This window comes from Grus americana, chromosome 4, assembly GCF_028858705.1.
Source record: "Grus americana isolate bGruAme1 chromosome 4, bGruAme1.mat, whole genome shotgun sequence".
NCBI classification, from domain to species: Eukaryota; Metazoa; Chordata; class Aves; order Gruiformes; family Gruidae; genus Grus; species Grus americana.
In genome coordinates this window covers 17,954,535-17,981,000 of record NC_072855.1, presented here as the reverse complement: position 1 = coordinate 17,981,000, position 26,466 = coordinate 17,954,535, and the positions used below count along the sequence as shown (strand labels likewise).

The window sequence follows — 26,466 nt, the reverse complement described above, 5'->3', positions numbered from 1 at the left end:
TCAGCTGGAGAGTTCCCAGTACATTTCACCTCTCTTTTCCCCATTACCTTTCTGCTCATTTCCCCCATTTTCAGACAAAAAAAGGTATTCTTAATTTTGGGGATTATTTGGTGTAACTGTAGGAGTGGGAGCTGCACCTACCTCCTACTGTGTAGGATCACAGAGTTTCTTGGGCTGATGGAAACAATTTAAAAGAAACAAAAAACCAACCAACCAAACAAGCAAACAAAAAACCCCAACATAATAGAAAAGGCCTTTTCAAATATTTTTTATTCTCTTTTCCATGATGAGCTGCCTAAAAGCCAGAGGTACAAACGGGAAGTTTATTCCACCAGAAAACTTGACACAGAATAAGTTGATGTTGTTTGGCTTTATTCAGCTAATACACATTACATTGTTTTATATAGCTCTGGTGGACCATTGCTCCTTAAAGATGTACTTTAATAATATGTCTTGATACATCACTTAATACACAACAGTGATGATTCCTCAAAATGCAAATCAGTCAGGAAAAAGTTTAAGAACAGCATAGGGGAAAGTGATTATAAGCTCCTATGAATCACAGCACTGGCTATCTTACATGTGATATATTTTACAATAATCAGTTTGACTGCACTTTGCACTGGGCAAGCTGATTTCCCATAGGCTGTATTTCAAGGCAATATCCAATATAACCTGCACAAAAAGAAAACAGATATGAAGGTCATTTCAAGCAGAGTAGGGAAAACCTGCAAAAATCTGCCAGCTGAGCAAGCTCACTTGTCCTTATAATTCATAAAATTAAGCTTCCTCAGCTGATGAGGACAGCTTACTTTAACTTTAAAATTTTCCTATATTGAGGTGAACAAATATCTTTACACATGAAAACCTGTTTTCACACTTTCTCCATTCAAAAAAGTTTTTGCTACTATCAAAACACTGAAAATACATATAGACAGGATTCAAAAATGTCCTTCCTCCACTCATTTTTCAGTCACAGATTTACTTGATATCCAGAATTCATGGCTATTCTTAAAGGAAAGCACAATATGGGAATGTCCAAAGAGTCTAGCTAAATATCCTAAATGCTGTCTTTTCTAAAAATTTCTAATGATCACCAGAACTGTGGAGCAGAAAAAAGACATAAATAATTATAGACCTCTCATATTATAATTAAAAGGAATGTTATTTGTGCTCTTCTTTAATAAGAACAGGACCAGACCCATTATTTGAGGGAACAATCTATTTGCAACAATCAGATCTATACAGCAGGAATCAGCAGATACCTCTGGTCTCCACGGAGCATGACACGTTAAAAATTAAATTCTTATTTCAGCTATATAACTCTAAATGTGGTCAAGCAATGCCATCAATTTCACAAAACTTTCTTCAGAATAATCCTGGTCCCACTCTGCAGTGTAGTCTGGCATCAAACTTACATTTACGAGAGTCTTTTTGTTAACACTATTTGAAATATCTGATAAACAAAGTCTTGTATATCTGATTTCTGAAATCCAGAGATCTTTCAGAGGGGCACCAGACATCATCTAGAAATAATATTAGCTCTAAGGCTTGCAATCAAGAGCTGCTCATGAACATAACACTCGAGTAGTGATAAAATATGACAGCAGGGAGGAAGGATTCCAAATGGTTTCACACTTCCCGTCTTTACTATTATGCTTTGGAAACAAGACTACAGCAGTTTTTTTCCTCAGAGAATGTTTAAAGCGCTCAGTCAGGAAAATCAGATGGACAAGCAGACTCTCACTCCAGGGAGCTGTAACAATGAATTACTTCTGAAATCTTTTGACAGAAAGAAAAATGTAGGCTTGTGCTGTGTTTTAGACCACTGAGTCCTCTACATGGTTCATTTCTGCAGTGAAGGGTGTGAAGTGTTTGACCCTTGCTGTTTCTAAATCCAAACTATGCAGCAATGGCAATAGTCACCACCCACCGATCATCCAAGTTAATTATCCCTTTTCCACAATGACAGTTTTTGCAATAACTCAGCCTTCAAAGGATGTATCCAGGACTTTAACAAATGCACTAACCACAAGGCAGACAGTCTTTGATCTAGTCTATCATAGAAATCATAGAATGGTTTGGGTCGGAAAGGACCTTAAAGATCATCTAGTTCCAACCCCCTGCCATGGGCAGGGACACCCTCCACTAGACCAGGTTGCCCAAAGCCCCATCCAACCTGGCCTTGAACACTTCCAGGGAGGGGGCATCCACAACCTCTCTGGGCAACCTGTTCCAGTGCCTCACTACCCTCATTGTGAAGAATTTCTTCCTAACATCTAATCTAAATCAACCCTCTTTTTCAGTTTAAACCCATTACCCCTTGTCCTGTCACTACACTCCCTGATAAACAGTCCCTCACCATCTTTCCTGTAGGCCCCTTCAGGTACTGGTAAGCCACAATTAGATCTCCCCGGAGCCTTCTCTTCTCCAGGCTGAACAATCCCAACTCTCTCAGCCTGTCCTCATAGGAGAGGTGCTCCAGCCCTCTGATCATCTTTGTGGCCCTCCTCTGGACTCCCCCCAACAGCTCCATGTCTCTCCTGTACTGGGGCCCCCAGAGCTGGACGCAGTACTCCAGGTGGGGTCTCACAAGAGTGGAGTAGAGGGGCAGGATCACCTCCCTCAACCTGCTGGTCACGCCTCTTTTGATGCAGCCCAGGACACGGTTGGCTTTCTGGGCTGCAAGCGTACATTACCAGGTCATGTTGAGCTTCTCATCCACCAACACTCCTGAGTCCTTCTGCTCAAGGCTGCTTTCAATCCATTCCTCACCCACCCTGTAGCTGTGCTTGGGATTGCCCTGACCCACGTACAGGACCTTGCGCTTGGCCTTATTAAACATCATGAGGTTCGCACAGGCCCATCTCTCCAGCATGTCAAGGTCTCTCTGGATGGCATCCCTTCCCTCCAGCGTGTTGATGGCACCATACAGCTTGTTGTCATTGGCAAACTTGCTGAGGGTGCACTCGATCCCACTGTCCATGTCACCAGCTAAGATGTTGAACAGTGCCAGTCCCAGGACCGACCCCTGAGGAACACCACTCGTCACTGATCTTGGCTTGGACATCACGCCATTGACCATAACTCTTTGAGTGCGACCATCTAGCCAATTCTTTATCCACCGAGTGGTCCATCCATCAAATCCATGGCTCTCCAACTATGTGGTACAGTGTCAAATGCTTTGCACAAGTCCAGGTAGTCCAGTCAAAACAGAGGTCAAGTTTTGTGTGTGTTTTGTGAGGGCCATTTATTCAGTACACTGGACAACAGGAAAGATAAAAGGTGAAAAGGGGGGGAAAGGAGGAAAAGAGGAAAGAGGAAAGGGGGAAAAGGGGGGGAAAGGGAGGAGAAAGGGGGGGAAGGGGAAGAAAGTGGAAAAAAGGGGGAAGGGGGAAAGGGGGAAAGGAAAAGGAAAAGGAAAAGGGGAAAGGGGAAAGGGGGAAAAGGGGAAAAGGAGAAGGAAAAAAGGAGGGAGAAAAGGAGGGGAAAAAGAAGGGGGGAAAGGAGGAAAAAAGGCAGAAGAAAAAAACTTTCTTCTGGTTGTTTCATAACTCTCAGGATAAAATGTCAAATTCTACAAACGCTGCTTTTGATCTGACATAAAATAAGTGTTAACAATTATGATATTTAAAAATAAACAATATTAAAAGCCTTAGTCATTCACTCTCTTGAACCTTCTAAAATAAATGTACATTGCTCTCTGTGTTCCTTTTTACACCATAAAGGATTTTGCTCTTCGTGACAATGATGACTGAGTTTTCATTTGCTTAGACTGTTTGGAAATGAATGGTTTGTACTTTATGCAAACTACAGAGGAAAAAAGTTACACCTCAGAAAAGTAAATTTAAAATACTTAATTTCAGCCATGGAAGCACAAGGCTGTCCAAGCTTGCAAAGGAATAGCAAGTTACATTACAGCTTGCTTACTCCCTTAGACTTCAGGGCACATTTATTCATTTCCCTCACAGTTTTTGCCTACACTGAGACAAAAATGCATTCAGCATGTCAGGGGTACTTTATTCAACAGTTCTCTGCATTGGACTGACAGTCCTGGCCCCCTGAGGTGACTTCTGCTCGGCATGCCAGGGCCTTGACCACATCCTACATCTTATACATGTAGGACTGATTGAGCAGCAGTCACAAATAAGGAAGAATAGTCTGAGGTAGGAAGAGAATGGAAGAGTGCACAGAAGTGTAGGGTCATCCCATTTTCTGGTCAGATACAATGTCCTTAATTTGACCTAGTGGACGTATCACAATAAAAGTAGAAATGCTGGTACATACTACATTTCTCACCTTTTCTATGAAATGTGTTTCTGTTTTTATCACCTTTAAAACCACTGATAAAGTTTAGCACAAAACGTTTGGGGTGGTGGAACAGAAGGCAATATGGTCAATTCCTTGCTTTCTAGCTAGCTGCTCAAAATATTTGAATTCTTCCTGAACAATAATGACATGTCAGAACACACAAACTAAAATACTAGAAGACTTTACTCAGGTAGTTTAGCAGGAGTCAGCATCATTATTGTCCGTAAGGTTATACGACTTGGAGGCACATTCCTAACCTACAACTGTAGTGAAAGACATTGGAAAACAAATCTACAACTGCAAAAGCTAGGTTTTATGCATGGCACTAAAATAGTTCAGTACTTTTTGAACTTTCTGAAGAACAAGCTATATTTATTTCTTTCTCTGTAGTTACGTATGCATCTTCTTGAAACATATTTTCCATGTGTCTCCTGAGAAAAGACATTCTATAGAGTGAGAGATTAAAATTTGATCACGTAACTAGACTCAAAGAGACTTGAAAGTTTTCCTGATTACAAGTCCTTTCATAATTTTCTTACCAACATAGTAGTTAGAAATAAATAGTTCTTTGCACCTTTATGGATTTCTAAAAAAAAGAAAAATTGAATGTCAGAGAGACACTTCAGCAAAGACAAGCAATATGTGACAATTACTGAGCTAATAAACTACAGTTTTACTTTGCTAATTAAAATGAGAATAATGCAATAATTAAATTAAGGTCTCAATTAAAATTTAATCAATATACCAATAGATTGAATAATTAAGTCACCAAATTAATACAGCAAGTAATCAGATCAAATTAACAGATTGACGGCACAATGAATTATTACATATTGGTCTTTTCTGTGAAGATTTTAAGGAGATCATACCTCCTCAGTGAAAATCAGATTGCTTTTTTGCCCTAGAAGCTGAAAAAAAGATTGGAGAGGATGATTTGCAGGAGTTTTTGCCAAGAAAATGTGCTCAACCTCTTGGCTGAGGTAAAAACTATCAGAACAACAATCAGCAAAAACACGTTTTTATGAGATATCTAATGACGAAGTGGACACATTTTTTCCATACTTGAATTATTAAGGGCAATTACCTCACTGCTTTCAACATTTTAAAAATATCCTGGACTTTTTAATGTCAAAGAATTGGAGAACCAATATGAGCTCATAAGTCATTCTAATGTCTGTTGACAAAACATGAGCTGTTTTACATTTATCAGAATTCTAGTCATAATTAAGTAATTGTCCCAGCTGTACTCAAATTTCTGCTTAAATTCTTCACATGATTAAGCACCTTAGTTCTTCAAATGCTGTATCTTTTGTTAATTCCAGGCAAATATTCCCAGGAGTCCCAGTTTGTGGTAAAAATCCAGTTATTTAGTTTTCTAATTCAGAGACATTGTTTATTTCAAAGCACTTCCTCTTCAAGTAGTTATTTTCTTCAGTTAAATCATGAGATGAGAAACCCTGCTGCTCTCGCTGCCTGAAGGTCAAAGGGTTGTGTGGGAGAGAATTTACCATGGATGAAACAATCCAGCTTTACCTGGGTGACAGCAATTATGCAGAACGACAAAAGGAGAAGTTAAGTTACAAGATGAGAACTCTAATACATTCTCCCCAGGGTCTGCCACTCACTCAGCCATGAGAAAAACAATGCCAGACTTCATTTTAGCAGTTACGTCTCTATAATGCAGAAATAGTAAAGCCTATCATACACACGGCGTACTTTGTTGTTTTACTTCCCGGGTGTCTGCTCTTCAGGTTGCCTCCTCTTAGGTTGTCAGTCCTTGGAAGAAAACAAAGAACAGAAGTAGCCCAATCAATTTTTAATTTAAGAGTCCACATGAATAGATAGTGAAGTCATAATTTTCTCCAAAAGGCCAAACCTGGGCACTCTAACCTGCAGTGAAGGAGAAATGTGGGAAAACATATGGAACCACATTCACAGTATATTAATATCCAAATCAAGAAATAGAAATGTCACTGGGGAGAGGATTGCGGAGGGCATGGACTCTTCAACCCTCACAATAGGAGAGGTGCAGCAGGGAGGACAACACGTTGTCTTGATTTGGGTTGGCGCTTCAGGAGGAAATACTTGGAAGAGGTACTCACCCACACACATTCCCCACAGTCGTTTCCAGTGAGTCCTGAATGTAACTGAAAAGTGAACTACAAATGAAAAATAAACGCACCTTTACCTCTTTCATGTTGTGTATGAAAGATACCCAAAGGTGGAATTTATTTATTTTCTTAGGTCGTTGTTTGGATTATTTTTTCTCACACTCAGGCATCTTCAATAATTAAAAATGTAGTTAATTGTTGCCATTTATCCCAAGTCACCCCCGGAGTGTATTTTAAACACTCTAGAAATATTAATTAATATAATGTGTGAGAATATTAACAATCATTATTTCCGAGCTTGAAAAAATAAGACTCAGAAAGATCAAGACATTGCCCACAAAATGTCCTGGTTCCATGAAATAAACTTCAGTGGCCCATGAAAGAAATTGAAGTGTTCTGATGCCTAATCTTGACTCTACACAACAAAAGCCCAATCATTTTCTGAAGATCACATTAGACAATTACTCAGACAATTACTTTATCCCTTTATTAACAATTATTGACTGAAGCACAGACTAAAGACAATGGGAAATCTAAGAAAAAGAACTTCCAGACATTTATGTGGCAGTTAAACACTGGTTTATTTTTTAAGGCAATGATTTGTTTCTACTGTCAAATAAACAAGAATATGCAAATATGGATATAAATCCCCTATCACAGCATATATTTAGATAGTTAATCATCTGTAGAAGTCTTCTATAAAATACACCTCTGTGAAAAGCATTTTTCCTTAGTAATTAAATAATACTGCATAGTGATAACATTAATACTTCAAATCAATTTAGATTACATTTCTTTAATAAAAAGCTTTCTCTATACATGTTAATATGTATAGAAATATACACATTAGTATTTTATCATCAGAGGAATTTCAAAGGGCTAATACTCTGGAACTTAGCAATTTTATTAGTTTCATGGTTGTTTGGTGGGGTTTTTTTCATTCTATGGTTAAATATTTATACTGATTATATGCAAAAAAGTGTACTGTAAATCCTATATTTTGATCCAATTTTTTTATATATTTTGGGGGTCATCTTCTGATGAATACTATTAAAGTGCACGTTTGACTTAACTGTGAAAATGGAAAGCGTGTCTTTTTCTTAAGGACATTTGCTCTGTCCTGTTATAAGTGGTAAGTCAAATGTAGCCCAGCAGCATAAATATGCAGCGTTACTTGAGGTCTGTTCAAAAGACAATGAAGACTTCATTTGGCTTCCTTCAAGTTTAGCAGGAAGCTCTTGAAAAAGCACATGCTTCCTGTAATTATGCTGTATGAAAAATCCTCCCCTACAACATATTATGCCTTAGTTAAATTTCTAACATTCTTCTAAACTTTGTTCTCTTATTTTTGTAACATCATGCACATTTTACAAAGCTAAGAAATATTTTTATTTTGTTATTCTTATTCTTCCTGGTTCCACTACTTATTTTCAGCAAATGGAATAGGGTATTTTATGTGGATTTACTTTTTTTCTCTACTTTCCTGCTCTCTTTTGCTCCTTCAGTGGTTAAACATGGAGATTGGAAACTTTTCATGCTTTCATTCTCAACCAGAAGCTTTTCCTAATGACATTTGCACCTGTGTCATGAGCCATTAGAGAAATCCTGACCACAAACATCAATAATCTGAAAGGCAAGCAGAAAACACCTGAGGTAATGCCACATTCTTAGCCTTCATTAGAAACTTATGTTTAGACCTTCCAGTGAATGCTTCAGAGGGAATGAAAAAAGGTTTTCTCCATGTTTTGCAATACATGTTGCATTTAAGAAACATATTTATGCGTGTGTTGTATGTATATATATGTCCACATTTGAATTATGTTACATAGAGAGGTATCATATCCATGACATATTAAAACTTACTAGTCCTCAGATGCTCTGGGGGATTTACCAGCACCTGGCAGTAGCACTGTGATATTATTCATCTCCTGACATCAAGTGGCATACTCAAGTCCAAGCCTGCTGATGGAGCAAGATACACTCAAGAGCACATAGTTCATGCTAGAATGTGGTCTTACTAGCTACTAACTCTGGAAATCAGTTAACTTAACAAGTTAATTCAGTGTCTCCAAGAGTGAGATAAGTGAGCTGGGACTCAAACTGTTTCATTAAGATGTTTAAGTTACCTGTGAGGGTTTTAACCACGTGCACAGTAGAAATGTGCTTTCTGGAACCCATATGGTTCTGGTAAACACAACAACACAATGAAGTTATTGGGCTTTTTCTGTAACAGCTGCACTGCATTACTAATCTTTCTCCCACTCTACCCTCTGAGCAATGTAAAACAATGGGTCATTTCTTCCGCAGATGTAAACTGATGTTTACCATTGATTTAATGAACACGGAGCAAAGCAGTGGAACCAAACAGATGTACACAAAGGATCTGGTGTATGCCCTATTTTTTAAGTCATCTTACTACAGAAACAGTCTCGTCATTCCAATCTCAACAAAGAATTGTAGTATTTTCTTCAAAGTTATTCCATTCTGCTGAGCAAAATGTATAAATATTATAGCTCAGAAGCAATCTCTCAAGATTTCCCATATCTGGAAGAAAACCATTGTCCTTTGGAAAAAAGTACTTTTCAACTGCTGTTTTCTCAAAGGTCTAAGTTATAGGAAAATTCATATTATTGACTGTAAGGATCCAGTATAGGATACCCATCCCTCTATTGCTCCTATACATTCAATAGAGCAGGAGAGAGATTTCTCCAGGGGACAAATAATTTCTAAACTGAACTGCTGTTCTGAGTCATCCTCTGGAAGACATATAAGTGCAGAAGTATTTTTGGTCCCTATGATTTCCCCTTCTCCACCTATAATATTTGAAAACTAGGGGATATACCATCTTAACTAAGACACCTGAACTAGATGTCTAAAAAGCAAGGTAGCTGGAATATCCTGTATTGTTTCTACACCTGGAAGGTCCCAAAATACAGCTGGAGGTTTAAAAAAAAAAGCCTTTTAGGTTAAATAATTTCAGGCCATTTATAAAAAATTTTTTTTCTTCTTGCACCTTTTAGGAATTTTTGTATGTGTAATTGAGTGAGAAAGAGGCTACAAATCAAAAGCCGTGACTTGGAAAATGAGGGGGAGAATATTTTAGCCTGTACGTAGTAGTGTAAATTGTTCTTGTTTTGTGATTTTTTTTTTAAGATAGCATTCTCAACTACCCTTTTCCTTGAAGGCACATTTATATAATTATTATATTTGTAATAAAGATATGCACAGCAAGCACTTTCAGTGATACATTGAACAGGAGAAAATCATCTTTGCAAGGATATTTGCTTTCCCTGCAACAGCTAAGACTGTGTAAATATTTAACTATAATTATGCTAAAGCACTATTCTTTTATGCCACAGTCACTCACAAAATACAATCCTATAAATGCCTTTCTCAAGATTTGTTACATGCTGGCTTTTGGTCTTATGGGAACAAATCTCTCTCTCACTGCTATTGATCTGTTCTTTAAATTATTCTCCCATGACGCTTTCAGCTAAGAGCATCTTTTCCTTGAATCTCTTTGTATTTTTAATTGGCTTATGTTTGTTTAAACAAAATCACACCAGTGCCTTAGGCTGCAGCCGTCGACTCATTGCATTCAAAACCAGACACTGTACTCTAGCAGCCTTCACTTCTGTCCTCTACTGGACTCATCTCTTTGGGGATGAAATCTGTCACAAGGAGAAAAAAAAAAAAAAAAAAAAGGCATACAAAATTGCCTTTGGACTGGGTTGCTAGGGACGTAGCTGGGATTTGCATAATACTGTTAGAGTCCTAAAGATGAAAGGAAGGGTAGATTGTGCCATTTGTCTGCAAGCTCTGGCTAGCGGGTGGTGAGGAGACACTGCCCCAGGAGGAGCGCTGGAGAGATGGCGCCTCGGGCAGCCCCCAGACCTTCCTTCCCACATGGTCCCCCGGGTGCGGGGAGAGGCTCTGCGCAGTCTGCGCTTGTCTCTCCCATGGCACCGAGGGCTCTCGCTCTTCACCCGTCCCGCTCCCCTAGGTGAAATGAGGCTGTCGGTGCTGCAGACTCAGCTGTTCCCCGAACCTCGCTCATCAGCGGATACTGGAGTGAGCGGCTCCCAAGCTCCCCTCACTGAAGGGAGCCCAGGAACCGCTGCTGTGTGCTGCCCTCGCGCCACTGCAGAAAGAGGAAAAGGTTCTTATTTCCCCTCTACCCCTCCTTGGCTGAGCAAAGAGGGTTCAGAGCCAGAACCCAAAATAAGATAGACAGTTCGGGTGGTGAAAGCAATAGAGAAAAGCATTTCTTGTCATTCAATTTTATTCTTATGCACTTTGATCCCAGCTTATTTTTGAATAGTGTGAAGTAAGGCATATTCAAAGATTTTTAACTTTATCCTGTTCTTTTAACTATTTCCAGTCAATTACCAGCTGCTAAAGCACTTTTCTTCTTCTGTGGCAAGTAAGTACAAGAGGAAGGAAATAAAGTTCTGCTCATATGCTATTACGTTTCAGTTTAATTCAGTATGAAGCCAAGTCTTTACAGGCCACATGGGCATGCTAACCATACAGTCAGACTTGGGCTGTATAGCCCACCTCCATGCAATACAGCCTCGCACAGCATTGCCTTCACGTCACATTGTCTCTGGAAAGAATTAGTCCCTCAAACCCCTTGCTCCTGAGTGTAAGCCTCTAGCGCAGATGCTCTTTCTCTGGCCTCACGATCCTATCCCCTCCATGCAGTGTGGCTGCTTCACAGTGGGGTAGGTATTGTAGGAGGGACACCTACTCCCACATGTCTCCTTATCAAGCCTTACGTGACCCCTTGAGTGCCCCACTCATTTAGTAACTTGCAAGCAGATGGACATACAACTACAAATAGTAATATTTTTTCAAGACAAATAAAAGGACACCTGGCACACGCTTCTTGCATTGTGCACAAGGACCGAAATGCAACGCTGACAATCTATGTTATCTGCACCAGCCATGTTTGTGGCAAGGTTCCAGGTCCTCCATGGTACCAACCTCTTGGTTAGCTCCATTCAGCCCAAGCTTAAAAATGCCCAAGCTAACCTCTCTTATATGAACTTACCAGTAACGTTTGGTAATCATCAAGTCATCTTGAATAGCTAAGCTTATGCAAAGGAATGAGGGACACTGAGCTGCGAGATTAGGGGAAGAGACATTGCTGGGCTGTGTGAGTGGAGCGCTGCACTGTCATTTCCCACCATGAGATTTATACAATCAGCATCATAATGTCATCAGCTATTAAATAAGTAGTCAATAAGGCAAATGTGAAACTGTTAGCGAAGTCCATAGCAGTAGAAGCAAACAGCACTCAGTTAAACTAACATAATGATTTATAATAGCTGAAGGAAAGTACTTCTTTGTGCAGCCAGTGGCAAACCTGTAGAAGTTGCTTCCACAGCAGGTTGTGGAAGATCAACAACAGAGAGACACTAAAGCAAACAACAGAAGGTATCCTCTACGATCTTTAACCCACCAGCTGTGGGTGCTGGGGCAGGAAGGGAAGAGTCCAATGAAGAGAGTAGCCAGACTCACACGCTCTCCCCAGAGTCACCTGCTGCCATGGCTGGAGTCAGAGCACTGAGCTACACAGATTGCTGCTCTAACCCAGCAGGGCATTTCTTCTGTTCTCATATCCTTAGGTTATGCCTGCAAGCAGCAAGTAGTATTAATATTTCCCTTGCAATCATGCCTAAAATATCCAAATAGGGCCTACTGGAGTTACACACTACATGAGTGTGAAACTCAGACCAGCCCTGTAAACCGGGGAGTTTACAGTCCAAATCCTGAAACATTGCCATAACCCAAAGCATTCAGAGGAAATACGAAAACTTTGGAATGTTTGCAGATCAGTCAGGTTTGCAGGCATGCAGGGATGACAAAAGTACTTTTCACAATTTACACAAATCACAAACGGTGATGCAAATTCACCATCAAAAGTGAAATTAAGTGGAACAGGCTGACAGACATTAAAGTATAAGGAAAAAAAAGGAATTATTTTTGCAAGCTATAAGATTTTAATTAAATCACACAAATCAACAATATCCTTAGAGAATTACATTCAAAGCTACATGCTTAGGTGACATGAAAAATTAATAATTTTGCATTTCCCATTTATTTATTCCAGATTCAAAAGCAGGATAAACAGAAGACCACTAATACTTCTCAATTAACAATATAATGCAGTACAAAACGAACTTTATCTCAGAGCCCTAGACATAAAATGTCTGATGCAAACCCTGCACATTATTATCTTGATCTCAGAATCCTTTGTCTTCCTTCTTCATATGGCACACTCTAAATAAAACCATTCCAAGCTTTTGTGCTGGAATCTGTTTTTCCAGTGGCAGTGGTAGTGGCTTCCAAGATGCAAAAGTCACTTATGATATTTGAAAGAAGCAGTCAGGAGGAGACCATTCCATAGTTTAATTCACAAAGGGACTGTCAAATATGACTAATTCAACAGAAAGTCTGAATTCAGGTAAACTTTTGCAACTTACAAAGTCAAGTCACTCTACTTCATTATACTGTTTCCAGGATTCCTGGGTTGTAGAACTCTCTGTAAGATGGGTTACTAAGTGTGATTTCTTCCTTTAAAGAAAAGTAACAAGCCTGGTGATACAAAGGTTAAAAAAATGACTACTGGAAAAGATTATGAAAAATATTTAATGATGTCATCTTAAAAAGTATACAGATGGCACTGAAAATACACATAGCTCTGAAAGGATCTGACTACTACTATTGCTTCAGTCATATTTTTTCTTATTTATTCACTAACAAAATGGTTTCCAATGCACCTATAAACAATAAAAAAATCCAATTCCTAATGATAACTTTTACATATACTAATATAAATTATATATACAGTGATAAAAAATTTTGCAGAAGCGTAGGCTCTGGTAGGGTTTTAGTTAGGCTTAAAAAGCGGTGCCGCTTATCACTTGATGACTATTGAGCTGGGTGCAGACACTTGCAGTGACAAGCAGCTGCCCAGGGACGTGGCTGCCTCCCAGCCCAGTGACCCAGAGGACGTACGCCACAAGAAGCAGCAGTAATGCAAGGGAAAGAAAAAGGAAGCCCTCTGGTAAATCTGTCACTGACCATTGTCATGTCCTGTGCATGTTACTCTCCTCTAGCCAGTTTTATTTCCTTTTCCAGTTTCCATTCTTATCTATACTGATGTTTACCCTTGGAATTTTGCTCTATGAGATCAATGGGAGTTGATGTAAGAAGGCATAGCAATCTGGTGAAAATGCGCCTTAGCATTTTTGGTGGCCCTAAAAAGCAAACGGCTGATATCATAAGTCATGTTGGGAGTTCAGTGGGCTAACCAACTCAGCTGAGATGTGGTATAAGCAAAGGAGCTTGAACTAACTTCTTCATGACTATGTGCTTATATTTGGCATTATCTTAAGCAACTGACTGAATCAAGACCAGCGTGTTTTTAATACACTGAGCTCCAGAGACCACAAAATCGGTCTGAAACAAAGGCAAAGGATTAAGATGTTAAGCTGAGGGATCAGACCAGCAAATTACTATCACACACTTTACTGTTGATTCAGTGTCATCCAATGCAGACCATGTGTTACAACTTTTACTCCACTTTCTTTTTACTCCACCTTTTGCACTTGCTCCTTTACTAGCTTATGCATCCATGTTGCATATACCAAGTGGATTTTTGGTGTAATACTTGGCTGCTAAAAGTGCATGCATGCCAGAACATGACTAAAAGAATAGCGGCAAACTAACTGCTGGATGATATTTGCAGCAAAGGACACCTGGTCGAAAAGGTTTCCACGTACCTAGCCTGCATTAGTAATTTTTTTTTATTCTTTTTTTCACCTCTACTATAATTTAACTTCAACATGGGTAGCAGCTAAAATTGGACAAATTCCAAATTTAGACAAAATTCTTTCTCTCCCTAGGATCTAATGTTTTCATCATTTCTGTTCGTGAGTGCTACTTTTAAATAAATACCACCAAAGTAATGTAAAGAAAGGTCACCATTTTAACCGGAATTACAAAAATGAATGGATACAAAATATGAACAGAAGCTAGACAGATTCCTCATGAAAAATTTAGATGTCATAAGCGTTGTGAAAATTTAGACTAAAGATACAATCACTTCTGGAGGAAGGAAAGGAAATAAATATATCCCCCATTGAAGCAAATGCAGATGAAATCACTGGCTTGTTTCATATCACTGTTCAGTTGTAAATGCACACAATATTTTTCCTCCCAATCAAATATTTTTCTTCCTTGGGACAAAGTTTTTATCTTCCTTGAAAGGTGTAAGAAAATTAAGTAGCAACGACCCACACTACAAAAGTTTTATGGCTACAAATATCATAGACATTTAGAAAAACAATCTCATATATTCTGTTCTTGTGAAAATTATTACCTTGTGAACCGAGGCATCTGTGGAAACCAAGGAATCTGAGATAAACCTAATCAGAGTAAATAAATCAATATATAAATAAATAAAATCAGGCATTAAGGTCAAGTACTGTCCAATTCAACATGTATAACAATTAAGTCTTTCAACTTAAATGAACTTACAGTCAATGGTCATCATTCAGTTTATATTTTCCTAACTCTTGCTTTGAAGTGGTTTCAATTACATACTCTTACTAAAAGCAAGTTTTAAGCATCTTCTTGTTATGTCTGCTGTAAAAGAAAAGCAGATGGAAACTGAATGTTTAAAGATAACTGAAGAGGACCATTTGTATAGAGGATTATTTTTTCTTAATGGTTAATTAAACTGATTGAAAGTGCTGAGGAAGTCAAATGTCATTTTGGGGTTCATATTCATATCTCTTTGTTACTCAGAGTTTCTAGAGGTCTGGTAACTGGATTCAGTCACTAAGAGCTGAATTCACTGATGGTGTTGAAGGATGCTGCACGCTCAAATCTTGCAGAGGGTTTATACAAGGAGGCAGCATCATAGAAATGACCTGTGCCTTCTCTGCATGTTATTTCAAGGAGTTCCTCTTCTTTCCACTGGAGTTTGCATTGGGATCTGGGGATGCAGTGGCATCCTGTATCCTGGAGGATGCTCTGCAACTGTCCTAAAGGGAACAAACATGCCGGGCAGCACAGCTGTCCTGCACTATGTGGGTCGTGGGTCCTCACTTACAGATCAGCTGTGGCCACATGGAGCACAGACAGAATAATGCAGTGGCTGAAGGAGGAGGTGGAAAAGGTTGTGTGTGGCAGGGGATGTTGTGAAGGAGACAGAGTGCCAAGGGCAGAAGATTTTAGGGTGAACTATAAGGTAGAGAGTAACGATAGGCAATTTGCAGCTTAAGAGTACGTTCAGGAGGAGAAGTAAAAATCTTTAGACGAGCTCAGATAAGAGAATTATGTCTAAGCTGAGGAAGTGAGTTTATTCCAGATGTGTTTGACAGCATGAGAACAGAAGTGGAAGTAGTGCTTTTGGTAAGGAGCCAGTACTGGGGATTAGTCAGGTGGAGAGCACTGAGAGGGGAGTGAGGAGCTGAGAGCACAAGGGTGGGAAGAATTGAAAATACAGGCTCTGGCATCAAGCAAAGGGAATGAAAACAAAGAGGGAAGGAAAGGAATTAGAGAAGCAGAGAAATCAAAGGGAGGTTTAAGAGCAAAGCCAGCTTCGGTAGAGATCACAAGGAAAGAATAAAACCAAGAAGGAAGGGAGAATAAGAGCTGCTGAGGGAGGGATGCTGGTGGTTATGGGGAGGAAATAAAGGGACTGGAGATAATTTGGGGCTAGATTTCAACGAGTGAAGATGAATCTCTCAGACTTTCCCACGTTATGCCCTGCAGAAAGGGTTTTACGATCACTGTTGATCTGTGCATATATGCGGTCAGTTCTGTCGGTCTATCTGATTTTGGATTCTTTTTACTTCCCTTTTCTCTCTCAAGCCTACTGTCTAAGGCCTTTATTTTTATAACAGTGTCATTCTTTTATGTACAGTCTTCCTTGTTCCTACTTTTTAGCATATGGTCAATACACTGTATTGTTTGCATTTTTGCTGCAGCCTACTTCCATACAGGCGTCCCTGAGAGGCGGTTAGAGGAGCTGCAAGCTCTCTGCCACGGAAAAGCTCTGTGATCAGAATTCTTTCTTAAGGCAGAGGTGGCTGACCTGGGCCATGAAATACATACACAGTTCGTTAAAACAGAAGGCGGTAAGTCATCTGAATACCTTTGTAAAAGGTTGTTTAATTTAGGACACTCATACCTACAACCACGTCTGTCTTTGAACAGATTACAGGACTGTATTCTGTGTCCTTCATCTTGTTTGCATGCACATGCAATATATAGGCTATAAACATATGTTAAGTATATTACACTTCAAGCACATCTAAACCAGAGGCAGCAATTGCTTTTCCACAGAGAAGTAAACTCTCTGGGCTGAGATTGAACACTTTTACTCAGCGGAAAAATGATAGTAATATTGAAATAAGATTCTGGTGTCAGAAGAAGGGATAATGCACCCTCACCTTGGTATCTGGACACCTTGATGTTTACACAGAAACATTAAAAACCTGGGAGACTGAATCCCAGGAAAGGTGTAAGTCTCAGCACTCATTGGTTTAGACAGCTGTTGACATCAAAAATAAAATAGCTTGTGAGCCCTCTGGTGGTATTTATTTTTTTCTTTCTCAGATGTTAGCAGGATCCTGCCATAGCAACAACATGTAAATGTACTTGGATATATATGCAGTGATGTGTAAGTATTGCCGTGCATATTGACATACACATACATACATATGCATACATAAACATATAAATACATATACACACATAAATATAAAGAATTAATTAATGGCAGAGAAAAGAACCTTGGTACATTGTGAGAGTCACTTCCAGAGCAACAGAAAGAAGAAATCACCTGCCATCGTGATCTGAGTATTTACGCATAAGTGTCCCACTCACACATGACTACTAGCACTATCCATCTGAAAGACGGAATATGATCATACACTAACAACACTATTATAAGAAATTCAGAAAGATCTTTGCCTTTCCATATTACAAGCTCTGTCTATAACATAGACCTGTCACAAGTGACTTCAAGGAACAAAGTATAAAATTACTTCCCTATCAGATTCCAACTGGATTTGACAAATATAAATCCTTAAACATAACACAAATTAGGAATATTTTATAATTGCTCTAGATCACAGCAAGTACCTGGTTAACTTAGCAATAGCAACAGCTTTCCAGTTAGGAGCAAAAGACAGTTTCCTTTGGTTTTTTTATAATGCAAAACTGAAATGTATCAAAAAATCCTTTCCTATATTGAAGAATTTCATATTATCACCATGCTACAAAATCCAGATGTTGTAATCTTAAGAATAAGAAACAAAGAAGAACCTAATGGAATGGCATGTTGTGCTGAAATTGGTCTCCAGCAAATGTCAGTTAAGTTCATAGAATTCCACACTTACTACAGTAATTCATTATTAAATTGCCATTATCATCCCTTTACCTAACTTGTGGGGTAAAATTTACATTTTAGGTGTTACTCTTTGACAAGGATAATAACCATGTTTCATTTTCAGAATATTCTTTGTTATAAGTGTTTGGGGATTCCTGGTTTAAATTTAAATGTTGAACCATAATATTTCAACAATTACTATTGACAGTAGATGTAGAAACTCTGCCATTAGGGAATTTTCATAATCCCTCTCTTTTGGTTGTATTTAAGTATCATTTATCTTTAGGAGGAGCTTTAAGTGGTAAGAGTTTCAAATTCTTTCATATTTTCACCTCATTACAAAAAAACCCAAAGCATTCATCAAAAAACAGGTGACTAAAGAATATAACTGAGTTGTTACACACACATAGGGTTTGGAGGGATTCTCATTGCCATCGTCTTTCATTTATGGCTTCATTTGTAGGATTTGGAATAAAGTGTCATGCTTAAAAATTGACAAATTTGCTTGACTCTAATCATCCACTTCCTATTGTCCAGTGCAGGTGTTCCATTTTCTGGCACAGAGAAGGTCTGAAATGTCAGCGCTGCACATTTCATTCAATGCTCCACTATGTTTCATGTCAGCTGGGAGTCAGGAGTGGTGAGTAGTTACACCTCCCCAAAGAGCTCTAGGAAAAAGTGACATCTCATGAGGACGCCCCTGATCTTCTGGAGTGCATTGTGCTGTGGTGCAGCTGTGCTTTTTCTGTTTCTTTGGACGGGAAGAAAATAAATGTATTCCTGGAATTGCAGTGCCTTTGGAGCTCCCGTTCTGCTCTAGCAGGGAATATTTTGTATCAGACCATCACTAGAGGCAGTCCCCTATTCCCACCCGTGCTCTACACTGTTTAAGGTATGCCATTGCTCCTGCATACTGTGGGTTGTAATTGCAAAATTAATCCAAAGAAGTTTTACTATTGGAATATGGGATACTGAAATCAACATTTCTGGATGCCATTGTTAGCTTTTTCAATGTGTTGATTAGTGTCTTTGGGAAATTATTAGTCACTGATCTAAAGGTTTCAGTGGATTTTGTTTCACGGTCTCTACTCCCTGTGCATTAATCATTGTATCTACAAAATCAGTTTAATAATACCTGGATTATCTCCCAAAAAAAGGCTAGGAAGTTTATATCACTGCTCTTTCAGAGCACCAAGACTTTTGTTAGTCAAGTATTAACCAGAAAGGTAAAATGTGACTGCAATCATGACAACTGACACAGGACACATCTATGTTGAGCAATAAAGTTAGAAGAATCCTAGAACGGTAGTGAAAGACATGACCTTTGAATTTGAACTTTTGACAGATGATTTCACTGAACTCATGTCTCCACCACTCTTTGTGCAAGGATAATTCTCTCTGTTTCAGTTTAAAAAAACCCCACACCTATCTTGTCAGCCCTACCTCATATCACCTAAATATCTGAGAGTTAAAAATATGTTAAAACTTAAGAACTATACTGAAAGCATTGAGCAAATTTCACTGAAATACTATTCAAATAACCAGTGTACTGTATGTGACTTGCTCACAAATGATTTAGAGTTATTTGGAATACCATTTGTGAAATAAATAGACATGGGCTTAATTTAGTAGTCATTTGTCTCCCACAACTCCAAATTGGAAATCAAAATACAATAAAATTTAAAATGGTTATTAAATCCAGATGGATCTTCAAATGAAAGCAAGACCTATGGTAATGACAGCCTTTAAAGGGCACTGTCAACTCAAAAAACATAAAGCAACTGAAATGTTTTATCTCCTTTTGTTGCAAGTAACCACTATATTAACTTTAAAAATGCAAACCAAAAGAGTTTTCTTAAATTTCCTATCATTTTCTTCTTTGTAAATTTCTTAATAGTCTTTTTTACTGTTTCTTCTGTACAGTAAATTAACATTATTTTATTTTATTTTCCTAATTTCACATTCTACCTACTGAGATTCAGTGGGACTTACATAAACACTTTAATATATGTGCAAAGGTGCTTAATGGGACTTAAGCCCATCATTATTTGGTTTTAAAAAGAAAATGTCCTGTAGAAGTTCACAGTTTAAATTTTACCAAATAACTTCATTTGTCCACTTACAGAGCTGCAGCAATATTCTTTGCAACAACCTTAAAAGATAGATATTGCAGGAATTATTTCCTTCTTGGGATATGCAAGATACTGTAATCCACCATTAAGTTCTACAAAAAGTGTTCTCTAATAACTTGTTTTTAAGAGATGACATTGTTAGGCTTATTTGTTGTGATATTTGTAGTGAGCTGTGTGCTGTTGGAAGTGTCAGGAGACTACACTTAACACTTTGCTTTCATGTGATACCACATTTGCATCCATAACACAAAGTGACAGAAAGCGAATCAGGGATAGTGGTAAGGGTGGAGATGGCACAGTATAAACAGCTTTTGAAAATACACAGTGTTTTATTTGTGCACATTGCGTTCTTAATGGAAACATTCGTGTTTCAAATGGGTTGGTATAAAATCATCATGACATCCAGAGTTAGGTCCTCCATAGCAAATGAATTAGCACTACTGAAGATCAGGTCACCTCCACACACAAAGAAACCATCAAAACCTTCCCTTTGATATTTTAACATAGAACCCTCTAGGTTTCTCCTGAGTTACAGCACTGGGTGTTTTGTTGTTTCAGGAACTGTAGAGGTGCATGAGATTATCACAAACAGATGGCAACCAGTCAGCCACATCACATCAGTCCTTCCTGTTCATTTGTTGGGATAGTACTCCAGTAAAGACGTCACAACTGGCACTTGCTAGGAAATGATATGTATTATCCTCAAATGAAATTTCAGAAGCCAAAAAAGAGAGGCACATAAAGATCAGGCAGATTGAACTTTCCCCCTGCTGCATCACTCATCAGAATTCCTTCTTTCTTTGTGTATGTATTTATACTGCGAGCAGTAGAGGAACATATTAGTTACCCAGAACATCCATTTTGGTTCCTACCTTGTCTAGCTGAGGAAGTGTTTGAGCCACATGTGGCAGACCACATCCTTTCTCTTATGCTAGCAGTATGACAAAGGAGCACATCTGGATTTAAAATTTCATTTTCACCCTCAACATTTTTGTATTAACACACTGTCATACTTAATATAAATTGGAAAACACTTAGTCCCGTAGCACTTGATTTTCTGGAAGAAGACAAAGCATGACATTGTGGAGTCCATAAACAGCAGGGGGTATAATTCATAGTAAAACTATATAATATGTTCCATATACATTGCAGCTGCTGATAGATTTTATTACATTTCAGTTAAGGGCCTTATTACATTTGCAGGCAAGATTTATTATATTTGGTTGTATTATTTCTAAAGTTCAGGATATTTTCACATTTGTAGCTGGCTTATTTCATCTATGATCACTGAGTTTACATCATAACCTTGTTATAACCGTAGGTTATGAATAATGTCACCTGTTGTTATGACGCTGGCAGTCAGTTTTCATTACAACTGTTCCTAATACTTCACAATATTTTGCAGGTGCTGGATATTACATTGTGGTTTTTAAAGACATATTTTGAAGTCAACGGAACATAAAAGAGTAATGTCTGAAGTAAAGGCTCCTGCAACACAGAAATGAGGAAGCTGGTCAGCAGCATGAAAAGAGAGGTGGGAGAGTCCTGCTTACTCACATACAGGTTACATAGCTACATACTTATAAACTGGAAAGTACTTCTAATTTCAGAGATTTCAGGTATCATAATTTGGCATAAAGAATAGTATCCTATTCTAAAAATAAGAACCACTTTCTTTCTTTTAATCTTTCTTTATTCCTAGAAGTCAAAAGTTCACCCATGGGACTCAATGTCCCATGGCCTTGGTGTGGTGAAGATGTACTGGTTTTTTTGGAACATCACATGAACATGGCTGATGTCGTAACTGTTTTTTACACCCATCTTTACTCACCAGGTCCCACCATTTTTGCCCTTTAGCACCTAATGCCTTCCAGTGCTAAACAAATACTGTGTTATTCCGAAATCCTTTCTTTCATCCTGTATCACAGCTCTCCCCCTCTCTTAAATCCACAAATTTTAATGGAAAAAATAACCACTTCATAAACAAAAGTTATAAATTATCATGACCAGTGAAAAACATTGAGCTAGCTGTCATGAACCTAACTTCTGATTAATCTGATTAATTAAAATGCATTTGCTTTGTTGCAGTATGAAATAAAGATTCAGAGGATCCAAGCCCCTTTCTTCTGGCTACTCATTTATACACTTAGACAGCTTCTCTACCCTTCATAATTTCATCTGTGCTAAGATGGAAACATGCTTGCCACAAAAGGAGGAAATAAAAGGTCACATTGATTTCATGAAAAATCTTCAGTGGTTTAACAAGATATTAATTGTCTGGTTTCAAAAAACATTAATTCAAGCTAATGCAATCACTGAGTTTCAATTGCAGAAAAGACAACCATCAGTTGCTTAACTGTTTTTTACGATCCACATTAAACTGAGTCTAAGAGATTCTGTTGTGCATTCACATAGTTTAAATTGTTACTCTCTTGTGTGTGTAGATATCTCCTGCAAGTCAATACAGATATATATAGTCCAATATGTGAAACAGCTCTATTCCTTTGTAAATTTCTTCTTTCATTTTTTATGCTGAATCAGGTGTGTCTTCAGTATAGGATTTTGTCTCCCCGATCTCCCCGATCACTGGGGCAGAATCTGTTCTTAAAAGGAATTTTCACAGGAATCTTAAGAACTCCTCCTGCATGAGTTTAAGTCCTGTCTTATATGGTATAGAAAAGCAGAAGAGGCACTGTGTGTGCCAGATTAGCGAAACTGTACAGTTCATACAGCATTTGAATTCTATGCAGAAGATTGTACATTTATGATCATCTTTCTGTACTCTTTGTCCCATGTATAGCTCTTCGCCTAAAGTGTTTAAGAAGAGCATTTGCATGCCATCATCATGGGTTTTAATCATGTGATTAGACTTCAGCTGAGAAAAAAGGAATTAATTTTTTTAAGATAAATAGTTTTCTAATTTTCTTCTCTCTTTAGTTATCTAAACATGGTTAAATACTAGCCCTGGCTGTAATCTAGGTACACTTTCTTTGCAGAAGACTTCACTTAGAGGAAACCTGCTCAAAGAAATGGGATGTCAGTGCTCACAAAGACAAAAGACATTCATAAAGGAGAGAACCAAAGGTGTAGAGAAGTCAGGATCAGGAAAGGGGATTCAGAATTCTGAAATTACATCGACCCAAATGCTGTAGGACACTGAGAAGCAAGGAAACTGAAGAATGAAATTACATAGACGTGTTTTATTCATTTAGCTAGGTTCTGTTTGTTTCCTGTGCTAAGGAAAAGAATTGTAATTTTGGTGCTATTCTTGAAATATGTTACGTGCTTGATCTAGCACTTATCTTTTGAGATATTTACTAGAAATTTAAATGTCCCTGTCCTGGCTTTAAACCGTGAGTCCATACCCAGAAATATGATGAAGAGGTCAGAAAACAGAAACTTTTGGTCTGGGGAAGCTTCAAAGCATCTGGGTCTAATGTGATATGACCTGCACAAAAGAGCCTGTAGTGCATCTGTCCAGAATTGACAGCAAATGCCATGAAATACATTTGTATTTTCAGTATATTGCCTTTTAAATGCAAAGCATCAGTGTTGCAATCTGCCCCCCAAAAAAAACCCACTATGAGGCAATTCAAGCCAACCCCTATGAAATGGATGCAATTGCACTTGTTAGTTTTCATCAGCAGACTTTTTCTCCTTTTTTTCTTTGTTTTCCTTTCATAAAACCAAAATAATCCTGATTGTGAGCACAAGTTGTAATTCTTATATTTAGAAAAACATAATTCACTGAGAACCGCTGAGTAGAAGCTCTTCAGCGTGTTACAAGCAAAGCGACTCTGCAGATCAGGCCCTTTGCTGATTAATTTCATTCACCTAATTAGTGATGCTTCTTGAAAGAATCCTTCTTTTTTGTCTTTTTGCATTGATGGTTTAGGTTGGAACAGGCTTATGTTTTCCAGTTACATGTTCTCCAACAAGCGTAACAACAGAATTTACATCTGAAAAGTTCACAAAGCACTGTGTTGTAAAGTGAATTAATCAGTGACCTTTCACTACCAGAAGTGTGCATGTCCTGATAATGTAGCTGAAAGCCCTTCTGGAGGCAGGAGGGGGAGAAATAAAGAACATTGTAAATTAAAGGAGATTGGGGCTGGGAGTCTCATTTTCTGTCTTCTGAGTTCAGAGATGACTATTTCTCACCTTAAAGACTAGTCTTAGCAGGCAATTATTCACCATGCCCAACATATTTAAATGACATAATTGACAACATTTGCTCAAAGGACTGAAGAAACTGAGATAATAAAAGACTTTCTTGCATGACTAGTGCTGGTCATTCTGGGTCAGGGTTCAGGTGGCACGACAGAGAGTCTGGCACCCAAACTGTGAATAAATATAACATATTTCAGCTGGGGTGTCTGGTCTTTGAATAAGAGGCTCCACTCTTATCATTTTCCCAGTACTTTGTGTATCATCATAGCATATATCTACATTGAAAGTACAGCTGTGTATTTCCAAGCAATGAGGGAAGTAATTGATGTTAATTATAGGAATTCAAGATTAAATTATCTTGCATAGTCTATATAGACTGGATCAATGCTGCTAGTCCAAAGTGGTCAGAAAAAAATTTTACTGAGTGCTGTAGCAAACTTAGGATTTCATACCTAAGCTGTAGCATTATTTACATTCTGTGGCTGTTCCTTTGAAGGTATAAATTGACATATTTATTAAGTCTCAGTGCTTAAACTTTGCAGAGACACAGAAGCTTATGGATTTTAATTCACATATACAGATTGGGGGGGCGGGGGGAGGGAGGAAGAATCAAGTTTTTCTTCCCCTCTTCAGTTATTTGGCCTCATCTTTTCAATTTGAATTTACTTAGAAACAGCAGTCCATTTCTCAGCTGTAGTGAGACAATTACTTTCCAAGTGATTGTAGCAAACTCAAAGATCACATTTCACAGAATTCAGGAATGCTACTACTATACATTTTCTATGTTCACCTTCACAAAATGTCTGAGAAAAAAATAAAAGTAAATCTTCCTCTATCTGTAGGGCCACTGTACAATGGCATTAACACTGATCTGATGGGATTACTTTCCAAGATATACGTACAAACCACATTAGCCTTCCTGACATTTATATCACATTTCTCATTAATACCATAAATCATAGAATCATAGAATACCGAATTGGAAGGGACCTCAAGGATCATCTGGTCCAATCTTTCTTGACAAAAGCATGGTCTAGACAAGATGGTCCAGCACCCTGTCCAGCCAAATCTTATGTATCCAATGTTGGGGAATCCACCACTTCCCTGGGGAGATTATTCCAATGGCTGATTGTTCTCATTGTGAAAAATTTTCCTCTTGTGTCCAATCAGAATCTCCCCAGGAGTAACTTGCACAAGTTATCCCTCGTTTTTTCCATGTGACTCCTGGTAAAAAGGGAGTCTCCATCTTCATTGTAGCCACCATTTAAATACTGGAACATAGTGATAAGGTCTCCCCTAAGCCTTCTTTTCTCAAGGCTGAACCTCAGCCCTTCCTCATACAGCAGGCTTCCTAGTCCTTTGATCATCTTTGTGGCCCTTTTCTGGACCTTCTGCAGCCTGTCCACATCTTTTTTGTGTAGTGGGGACCAAAACTGAACACAGTATTCCAGATGTGGCCTGACAAGCACTGAGTAGAGTGGGATAATGACTTCTTTATCTCTGCTAGTGATGTCCTTGTTGATGCAACCCAGCATCCTGTTGCCTTTCTTTGCTGCACCAGCACACTGTTCACTCATATCGAGGTCCTTCTGCTGTGTCACATAGGTGCAATTCTCCATCTTAGTTTCTAACAGTACTATTCTCACTAAAATTTCTTGTCTTGTTCAAGAATTTGATTTCAGAATCCAGATTCCCTTCAGAAGGAAGTGACCAGAGGTCAACTCAAAGCCTAAATTAATCATTTGTTTGTATTTCATGTATTTGATTTATTCCTGTTGTTCTAATCTGCAAGCACATTCAGCTTTTCTCAAATTCTTTTCTGTATTGATTCCCAACTACTTGACACAACATATTTTAGTAGAACTCTCCTTCCTTTTCTTTCAAGGTGATTAATGAAACTAGATTGTCCTAAATTGATTTCTATTTGCTTTAAACCTCTGGTACACTACACAGTTGACTGTGAATTTCCTATGTATGACCATATTAAATGCTTCATGGAAATCCAGACAACTTAGTTCTATTGTACTTTCTCTGTCTAGATCACTAACTTATGAAAAAAAGATCTGTCCTTTCTATTTCATAATCCATTTCTTCTTTCTTTTTTCTCTTCTCCATGTGTCCATAGACCTCTGAATATCCTTTGCAAGGTCTATCTCATCTTGAATTGTTGTATTTTTTTCACTTTATCTCCAAACCTCTAAAATATATCCTTTTTGCTCATCAGTCCATTCTTTTCCCATTCTTTATAGCCTCAATATAATTTCTGAGAGTATTATGTCATCTAAGCAGATCTGGATCTCATATTCTTTTTATTCCCTTTCTTTGGAGTCCA

The 26,466-nt window shown here is 38.2% G+C and overlaps 1 long non-coding RNA gene across 6 annotated transcripts in view; it reads right to left on the bottom strand.

The window, feature by feature from the left end:
* Positions 1–353: 353 nt before the first annotated feature.
* LOC129206429 (uncharacterized) overlaps positions 354–26,466 on the bottom strand; it is a 166,353-nt gene continuing 140,240 nt past the window's right edge. For 2 of the 6 annotated variants that reach the window (XR_008577134.1, XR_008577130.1), the window contains exon 6: positions 5,025–6,087. This is a non-coding gene — a long non-coding RNA (uncharacterized LOC129206429). Of the gene's footprint in view, positions 676–4,850; positions 4,898–5,024; positions 6,088–26,466 lie in introns of those variants that run through there. The other 4 variants (XR_008577133.1, XR_008577131.1, XR_008577132.1 and 1 more) reach the window with 4 other exon arrangements.